A 9,357-nucleotide genomic window follows, 5' to 3' on the forward strand; every position below is an offset into this window, starting at 1 on the left:
GACATGCGTAATAACATCTTAATATCTTGTCCAGGATGTATAAGAATGTTATTACACATTGAATATGAGGATTCCTAACCTTCCACTCAATGTAATCAGTCAAGATTAATATATATATATCACAATATGAGGATCACCTTAACTGTTGTCTTCACATTTTTTCCTGTAATCTAATGACAGTGATATGTCATACATTGTAAAATCATACAGACTAAATATATCCTCAGTCAGATAGAACCTTACAGGCATGTCTCATAAGGACCCTAAACACACACACACACACACACGTAGGCACACATGCATGCATGCATGCACACACACACACACATGTACACATGCACATACCAACACATGCACGCATGCATACACGCACACACATACACAGACACTGACACACACACACACACACACTCCTAAGCCTAGGACTTTCTATATACAAGACCAACAATAGCCCTGGCTGTTCTCTGACGCACAGAAACGTCGCCAAGCCGTTTCCAGGCGAGCGTGAGAGGCCCCTGTCATCCTCTCCCCCTTCACACACACATACACACACCCAACCCTGATCAGTCTTCCAGCTACTCTGCTTCATCCCTCCCTTCCCCTCTCCTCCTCCTCCTCCTCACAGCCTGGCCACTGCCGACAGGGCCCTCTGATGAGAGATAAAAAACAGGGGCTTGTTGCTACTGCCACCATCACCACCGCTGTTGTGCTGGGAAGATGGACACTTCCCTCTCTCTCTCTCTCTCTCTCTCTCTCTCTCTCTCTCTCTCTCTCTCTCTCTCTTGCATTCACCCACAGTTTGTCTGTCTCTCTCTCTCTCTTGCAGCTATCTCCCAATGCCCACGGAGGAGGAAAAGGAGAGACAGAGAGAAAATAAAGAGAGAGGAAAGGCAAAGAGAGAGAAAGAAAACCGTAGCGTTCTGGGGCATCCAACCACCTTCCAAAACCCTCACCAACCTCCCTCCCCCCCCGAAGGAAAAGTGTGAGGAGGAGGAGGTGGAGGGGAGGACAGGAGAGGGGGGGTTTGGCTGGGCCATGTGATAGAGAGAACGTGTAGGCTCAGGCTGGGCCCCCGGGCAGAGGGAATGGGGCCTGCTGTGTCTCTCCCTCTCTCCTGCATGATTAATCTGGCTGATGGGCAGAAGGACTGCCACAGCCCCTGCTGCTGTTAACTCCCTGCTTGCTACACACATACACTCACACACACACACACACACACACACACACACACATGCACACGCGCACACACACACACACACACACATGCACGCACACACAAAACTCAGAAATCTGGGTTGGTGGCGACACTACTGTCTGAGGCAGTGTTTCCACCTGCAGTACCAAAGCTTAGCTTGCTTTGGAAAACTGAAGTTGTTGTTGTGGCCAAAGGCACCGGAGTGACACAACACACAAAAACATGCATACACGCATGCACTCAAACTCTATCACACACACAAACACACACCCACACATACAGTAATGGGTGTGTTTGTCTATAGACACAGCTTCCAGACATAGTCACTGGACGATAACTTTGCACAGTGATGCTGTTGAAAAGTCTACAGCTGCTGCTGTTTTTTTGTTAAATCACTTTCTCATGGTTTTTATGTAAGTATACTTTCCCATAAAATCTACTCTTAATAAAACTGGTCATGGTTCAGTAGGTATATGCACTTACACGCCCCTTTCTCTTAAACCACGCTGTTCATGTCCAGAGCTGAATAACTCCACAATTAACATCTCTTTTTGTCTACTATACAGGTTATTGACTCTTTGTCTTCAGAATCTTACAGATATTTTAAGATATCCATCACTGCCATTCGGTAAAACCTCATCCACACGTTAGGTATAGGGCACTGAGAGCCAGCCAGGTATTTTCCAAGGCTTCTGATTGGATGAGTGCTCCAGTCGTGGCAGGCCATTGGTTGAGAGAAGGCCCTCAGCTCCTTTACCAAAGACCAAACAGGCAGGCAGAGGGTTAAACTCCCCGCAGTCCACTCCGCATTAACTGGAAAGGAATGAATTGTCAAGCGTATTCTCACACCGCAGCAAGACGGTCAAAACCTCGCCACCCCCCCCAATCTCCCCCCCCCTCCACTCCCACTCCCTCTCTCCCCAGCAGCCTCCCACAGCCGTGACCAAATTATTTTCGAGCCCTCCCGAGATTCGCCTCACCAGACAAAAATCTGCGGCATAGCACTGATTCAGTGCGCAGGCACGCAGTCTCCTTTCGTCTCTCTCAATGCCTCTCGGCCGCCACTTTGAAGAAAATGGGCCTCCTGTTTTTTTTTTTTCTTTCTCTCTCTCTCTCTCTCTCTCTCTCACTCTCTCTCTCTTTTTTTAAATGGGCCTCTGCTAGGACATCTCCTGTTTACACTCAACAGATTTAAACGCTTCCAAAAAACAAGCGCCCATAAACAACTTGGCTTCCTCTGTGAGTGAGGTCCGGTCCAAGTGGCCTCTCTTTGTTTCTCTCTCTTTCTCTCCCTCTGTCTCTTTTTAACTCTCACTTCTAGAAGGTTAAAATTGATCATATAGGAGGCAATGGAAATCCCTGCGTAGCAATTTTTACATCAGTCAAAAAGTGAACACAAGGAAAGAGACAGAGAAGATATTGGAAAGAAGTGCTTCCCCCAAATGAGAAACCAGGTAGTAGACTGGCAGGCAAGGAAAATGAGAGGGAGGGAGGGAGAGAGAGAGAGAGAGAGAGAGAGAGAGGGAGAGAGGGAGGGAGGGAGGGAGGGAGGGAGGGAGGGAGGGAGGAAGGGGTGTGGGGGGGGGGGGGGGGGGGGTGAAGAAAATAAACCCCACCAGCAAGCAGGCCGCACAGCCCTGCCAAACTGCTTCAAAAAAAAAAAAAAAAAAAAAGCAGCCCTCTGTTTTATTTATAGTGCGCTGTATCCATGGCAACCGAAGAGGTCAGGCAAGCCGGGTCTGCGTTTCACCCTGCTCTGGGGATTAGGATTTCATAGAGGTTCTCAGATGTGTGGAAGGTGGGCTTGAGCTGCTTGCCGACACTGCCTTGTGGGAAAAGCCGGACCTTGTGGAGCAAGAGCACAGGGGGAGCGGTAACACAGCTCTGGGATTATTCTGGGAGTGTAAGTCTGTGGCTGGAGCGAAGTGGAGAGTTGAGGAGGGGTTTTTGGAAGACTCACATGCACTGGAACGAGGTGCGATGCCAACCGTAATGAGCTACCCTGGACTCCAGGGGGCCCGCCAGCGTCGCTGTTGGTTGGTTTGTTTTCACTTATTCTTACCGTTTTCCCTCCTGTAAGTTCAAAGCCTGTTAAAACAAGGAGAGCCGAACGACAACGTAAGGTCACGCCAGGTAAAAGAAAATCATAGACTTCTTACAGCAGTACAGTAACTGAGTGGGAAGTTGTCATTGGTACTCTAAATTTTCTGAGACTCCTGGTGAATTCCTAAGTTCAGTGAGGCAGTTAGGAGCTGAGGGAATGTGCCAGATTATCAGGACAATCTGAGGTTACAGTGAGGTTCATGGGATATGGATTTATGGATCTCTCACAGCCAGAGCGCTCTGTGGTCCGGGGTCATTAGCCAGCTATTCATAATGCAAGAATGGAGGGATGACTTAGGGAGAGCAGAGGAGGGAAGAAGAAGGAGTCTGTGAAACAGGGGATTTTTGTGGCCTTGTTATTTTCATCGTAGGCACTGCGTGCGAGAGCCGTTCCAAATCCTTGCGTGGGAGCCAGTTGGAGGAGAGCAGACAGAGGGGAAAAAGAGACAGGGAGAGAAAGGAGGGGAGGGGTGAGGGGGAGCTTTGACATGCACTCCAAGAATGGCATCGTGTGAGCATGTGGACTTCCGGATCCCTCCTAGGGGAAACACAGTAGCCGTTGCTAGGAAACAGACCATCGGGGGGGTAAGTGGAACCACACATTGAGGATGTTTCCTGGTGGAATGGTGTGGACCTTGACTCGCTTTCCTAGAACAAACACAACGGATGGAGAGAAAGAGGCTGCTCTGTCCACACCTTCCAGAAGTACAGAAGTGCTTTTGCTGAATATGAACTTCATCGTAACTCCTCCTACCTGGGCCAAGCGTTGTCCAAACTTTCAGAAGTTCCAGTGCCTATAACAATATAACTTCTACCAGTTGTGACCACCATGACACATTGTTGCCAGGCAACAGTAACTGTTATGTGTCTGAGGCTTCCACTGTTGCCAGGAGATAGTGGGTAAGACCCTCGACAAGACAGCCATAGTTCTCATGCGGCTGGCGTCACCAATGGGACGAGGGTCTGCTGTTGCTAAGAGATGGCGGTGGCCAGTCAACACTGTCTGTGGCAGTGTCAGAAAGGAAAAGCAGCTAATCAAGTTGGAAGAGGGGACAAACGAACCCATGAGTCAATGTAAAACCCACTGTGAACAAATGTGTCCCACAGCCTGATGTTCAATGCAACAGACAAAATACAATACACTACAACATGCCACAGCAGAATGGTGTAAGATACCCAATGGAATGCACTACGTCAGCTCATGAAAACATAATTACACAATTACACAGGGTTCTGCTGAACGATGCTACAGATCACAATGTCACGTCAGAGAGAGAAAAAGAAAAAGCTTGATTAATTCTTACTGAAAAGACAACATAAGGGTCTAAGTCTAAGACAAGGATTAGTGACATACTGAAGGTGGAGTTCAATTAGACATTTCTCCAGTGCCAAAAATGGTCTCTTCAGAGTTCTCTGAATTACAGAGTTCTGTATCTTACAACAAATTCATTTCAATCAATTCTTCATCCAGTCATTTATTCTATAAGATTATATAACATAAAACCCATCTTAGCACACCAATACAGTGGCCCCAGTGGTGCGTCAATAGGTCTCTACACTCTATCCCTTCATAGGGCTGTAATGTTGGGGTGTTGAGTTCTCTATCCATCTTTTTCTGCTGAAACGGCATGCTCAATCAACAATCTGGAAACCACCATACAAACCAAACCATGACCCAAAAACTGAAATATAAACCGAACCATCAGTAGGGTGAACCATTACACCTCTAGTAGTAACACTCTAGAGTTCATGTATCAAAAAGACACTTATGATCAAATCACATCTGCGCCACTCTAATGGTGCTAAGATCTAAAACCCAAATCATCAGCTCAAACACACACACACACACACACACACACACACACACACACAGCCTAATCTCTTGATCTACTTTTCTTGGCTGTTTTTCCTTCATTTTCCCATTATCTCCACTGACTGACTCCTTTGACTGATGCTATGAAGCATGCTATATGAGCTCTCATGGACATGCCCCCACAGAAATGCACACACAGACACACATACACACTTTGAAGCAATCACATAATATGAACCATTCTGGCCAATCATTCTCCCTCTGACTTTTTGGGGGATCACACCACTATCCAGGTACATGGGAACTTGTTCTTCCTGAGGATTAAACACAATGTCCATTAGCTCCTAAAAGGTGGCTGGGCATCCATGAATCCCAAACAATAGTGTAATACCAGTATGTCATGCCAATAGTAAAGAGAAATTCTGGTTCATTGCGAATATTAGACTTAATACTAATATCACTTAGCTGTAACCATAATCTTATTTCAGAACCTGAACCCAGTGAAATCACAGTTGTTCTGAAAACTCTGAACACTGAACCGTTCTGAACACTGAACCTAGAAATCATTCAGAACTCTTCATCAGCCTTAACATATATTAAATAATAGCATTAAGGTAACAAGTACAATAATACTCTTCGAATTCAATACCTCTAGCTAACTAAGTTCCTGGATCACCACATTCAGTAACTTGGAAATAATTTATCACGTACTCGAATAGCAGGAATACGAACATACACGTTTATTACAATGATCAAAAATTGTAGCTGCTCAGCTGATAGCCCATATGTCCTCTAACAGTCTGTTTGAAATATTTCAGATAGGCTTCAGGTGTTTTCATTGTACTGAAATTGTGCTTACGAGAGTAACTAATGATCTTTTATTTGCCATGGACGCTGCTGCTACTTCTGTTCTTATTCTGCTTGATCTGAGTGCAGCATCTGACATGGTCAATCACATTATATTGCTAAAGCGCCGGGAAAATCAATTTTGCATTCGTGGCCTGGCGCTCTCTTGGTTTACATCTTATCTCTCTGATAGAAAGCAGTGTTTCCACCATAATAATGTGACCTCTGAGTACTGTGAGCTTAACTATGGTGTTCCTCAGGGGTGAGTCCTTGGCCCTCTTCTATTCTCTATTTACATGCTTGGGTGACATTATTCATAGTTACAACATTAACTTCCATTGTTATGCTGACGATACTCAGATTTTCTTACCTATCCAGCACAATGACTGCTCTGAATTGGCTAACCTTGAGGCATGTCTATGTGCTATCGAGGGTTGGATGTCTTCAATTTTCCTGATGTTTAACACAGGCAAGACTGAAATGCTGGTCACTGGTCCCCCTACGTATAAGCATCTTTTCAGTGATCTTACCGTAAATTTTGACAACTGCATCACCCCTCAAAACTACAGCTAAAAACCTTGGTGTGATTTTTGACTCTAGTCTCTCGCTAGTCACTCATATCAAGAACACAACCAAAACTGCCTTTTTGTAATATTGCTAAAATTAGGCCCTTTCTAAGTATGGCTGATACAAAAACCATTGTTCATGCATTCGTTACATCTCGCCTCGATTACTGCAATGTTCTGTACTCTGGCCTGCCTGCCTCTATTACCAAAGGTCTTCAGCTGGTTCAGAATGCTGCTGCCAGAATTCTGACCAGAACAAGGAAGTTTAATCACATTTCACCTGTCCTGGCTTCCCTTCATTGGCTCCCAATTCTTGCAAGGGCAAATTTTAAGGTCCTCTTATAAACATATAAAATTTTACATGGGCTTGCACTTACCTATCTGACTTAATTAGACCCTATAACCCTCCTTGCACCCTGCTCTCTCAAAATTCTGGACTATTAGTCGTTCCAAGAGTTAAAAAGAAGTCTGCTGGCAACCGAGCCTTTTCCTACCACTCTCCCTCCCTCTGGAATGGTTTACCTACAGAAATTAGGGAGGCAAACTCTCTCCATACCTTTAAAACCAGACTAAAGACTTATCTATTTTCTCTAACTTTTGAATAATATAATTTTGACATTGACATTGTTATAGATATGTACAGCGCTTTGAGACTATAAATAGTGTTATTGGGCTCCAAATAAACTTTTATTAGTAGTAGTAGTAGTAGTAGTAGTAGTAGTAGTAGTACTAGTGTTAACAAATTCAAATGGTACAGAATTAATCTAATGTTGAATAAATTGTGATTCAGGCACATCCGCTATACACACACACATACAACAGCATCTAAACTACTCACAAGAGGACAAACAACTAAAAGTAGACAATAACAGTACCCTCGTTACAAAATGTATGCATAAACAACTGTGCGAGTATGAGGTATTACTCACGAAGACGCATACTTAATCAAAAGAACTGGGCGATGTTCTAGTGGAGTCACTTACACACAAAAGGGTAGTGAGGGAGGGAGAGGAGAGGGGAAAAAGAAGAAGGCCCAGCCACGTTCAGGTAGGAGAGACTAGAGTTACTGAGGTTGGCAGTAGGAGACTGTGAGTGAGACTTCGTGTCGGTCCCGGGGAAAGTCTTTTAGCGTCATGGATCTTCTGTAGCGGTGAGCCTGGGCCAATTTTTTCATGGAGACGAGCAGGACAGAATGGACGGATTTACATTACAGCTGATACAACCTGAGCTCAGCTGGAGCTGAACTTTAGTTTCGCTGAATCGTAGGATAGCAGGAGGTCTAGCATTTTTTCTGAAATGCAGACAGAGGGGTGCATAATTAATTGATAATATCTTATGGTTAGTTTCATTTTTCTTTTGTTCTACATAGTTTGTGCCCGAGTGGAGCAATGTAGATTGGGCCTGTTGCATGGCCTTAATTCCATTCTCGCAGGGAAACTAATCTCTTGAGGTGATCTAGTCTCCTTTGAATTGATCGTTATCAACTTTTGACCAAAACTGGGTACGGGGGTTGCTGCGAGTGGTTTCTGCTTTAATGTGCGTTGGTCCTGAACACGGAGAGGCTTGGGCCATTAAAAAGGGTCAAAGGAACAGAGGGGGGGGGGGTCAGAGAGAGAGAGAGAGAAACAGGGGGAACATGGGGAGAGTCTATACAATGTTAAATCTCCAAATAAATGAAACATTTATTAGCCCACGCATTGCAATGTAAAAAGTCTCTCCTCCAGTTGCCGCCCGACAGGTAGAAGGTGGGTATTGCAGACGTGGCCTTCTCTCTGGTTTCTGAGAATGGAAGAAGCTGCAAGTAGCCTTTGATTAAGTTCAGGTTGGTGATCAAACGGATCTTACCCAGTCATGTTACTGGCATGTCCATTCAGGGTGTGCTTTGTTGAAACAATGGGAAACAAAGGAGAAGATCACATTTCGGCACCATCATAATGGGGCTGTACCAGAGAAAATAAAACTCTTAAATGATGTGATATTGCCTCAACCTCCCAACTTCTTTGTTGACAGCTTTCTTTATAACCTCAGCAAGGTCATAAAATTTTGATATGGCAAAATCAAAGGTTTTATGTTGACAACAGTCCCTGATTTGGTCTGAATCCTACTGGATTAGATGAGTTCATTCTGACTGAAAGAAAACACTTAATGGAATTGGTCAAAGACTTCTTGAGCCTCTTGGTTTTGGAATGGTCTTAGAACTCATCGACTCAAAAGCAAAAACAAGGAATTTCATTGACCAGTTCACTGAAGTGTTTTCATTCAATTCAGGATGAACTCATCAGTGAAATTGTCTTTGAGTTCTCTTGCCTCTTGTGTTTAAGCTAGATGTGAAGCCCTCTCCTACAGCTAAGAAGTTTCCCAAGGTCTCCCAAAGCTGCCCTGGCAGTTGCGCTGTCATGAGCAGAAATTCCTCCCTGGAATGTGATAGGGTTCACATGGTCCAGTGTGTGATGAAGATATAAGTACAATGTGGACAACTTTTCTTTTAAGATTAGAATTCATCTGCAGCTCAAAACCTGAGGAGCACTTGGTTTGATTGGTGTACTTGATTGGCAACAGATATACTCTGAGTACCTCACAACACAAATAATGAAACACCTGTGTGATTGTGGATACACTGCTGAGAACATAATCAGTCTGAACTAGGATGGTACCACTGTCATCAGTGGAATAAAAGGCATGGTGTGAGCTCTGTTATAGAAGAACCTTGCCAGGAAGGTTCCATATACGTATTGCTGCAACCACCTGTTACACTAACAGCAGTTATAGATGCTATTCATACTATTCAGACAGATATATGTGCCAGATTTTTTTTTCCTTTGAGCTGTCCAGCT

This window comes from Chanos chanos, chromosome 8 (genome assembly GCF_902362185.1).
Source record: "Chanos chanos chromosome 8, fChaCha1.1, whole genome shotgun sequence".
In the NCBI taxonomy this organism is placed as follows: Eukaryota; Metazoa; Chordata; class Actinopteri; order Gonorynchiformes; family Chanidae; genus Chanos; species Chanos chanos.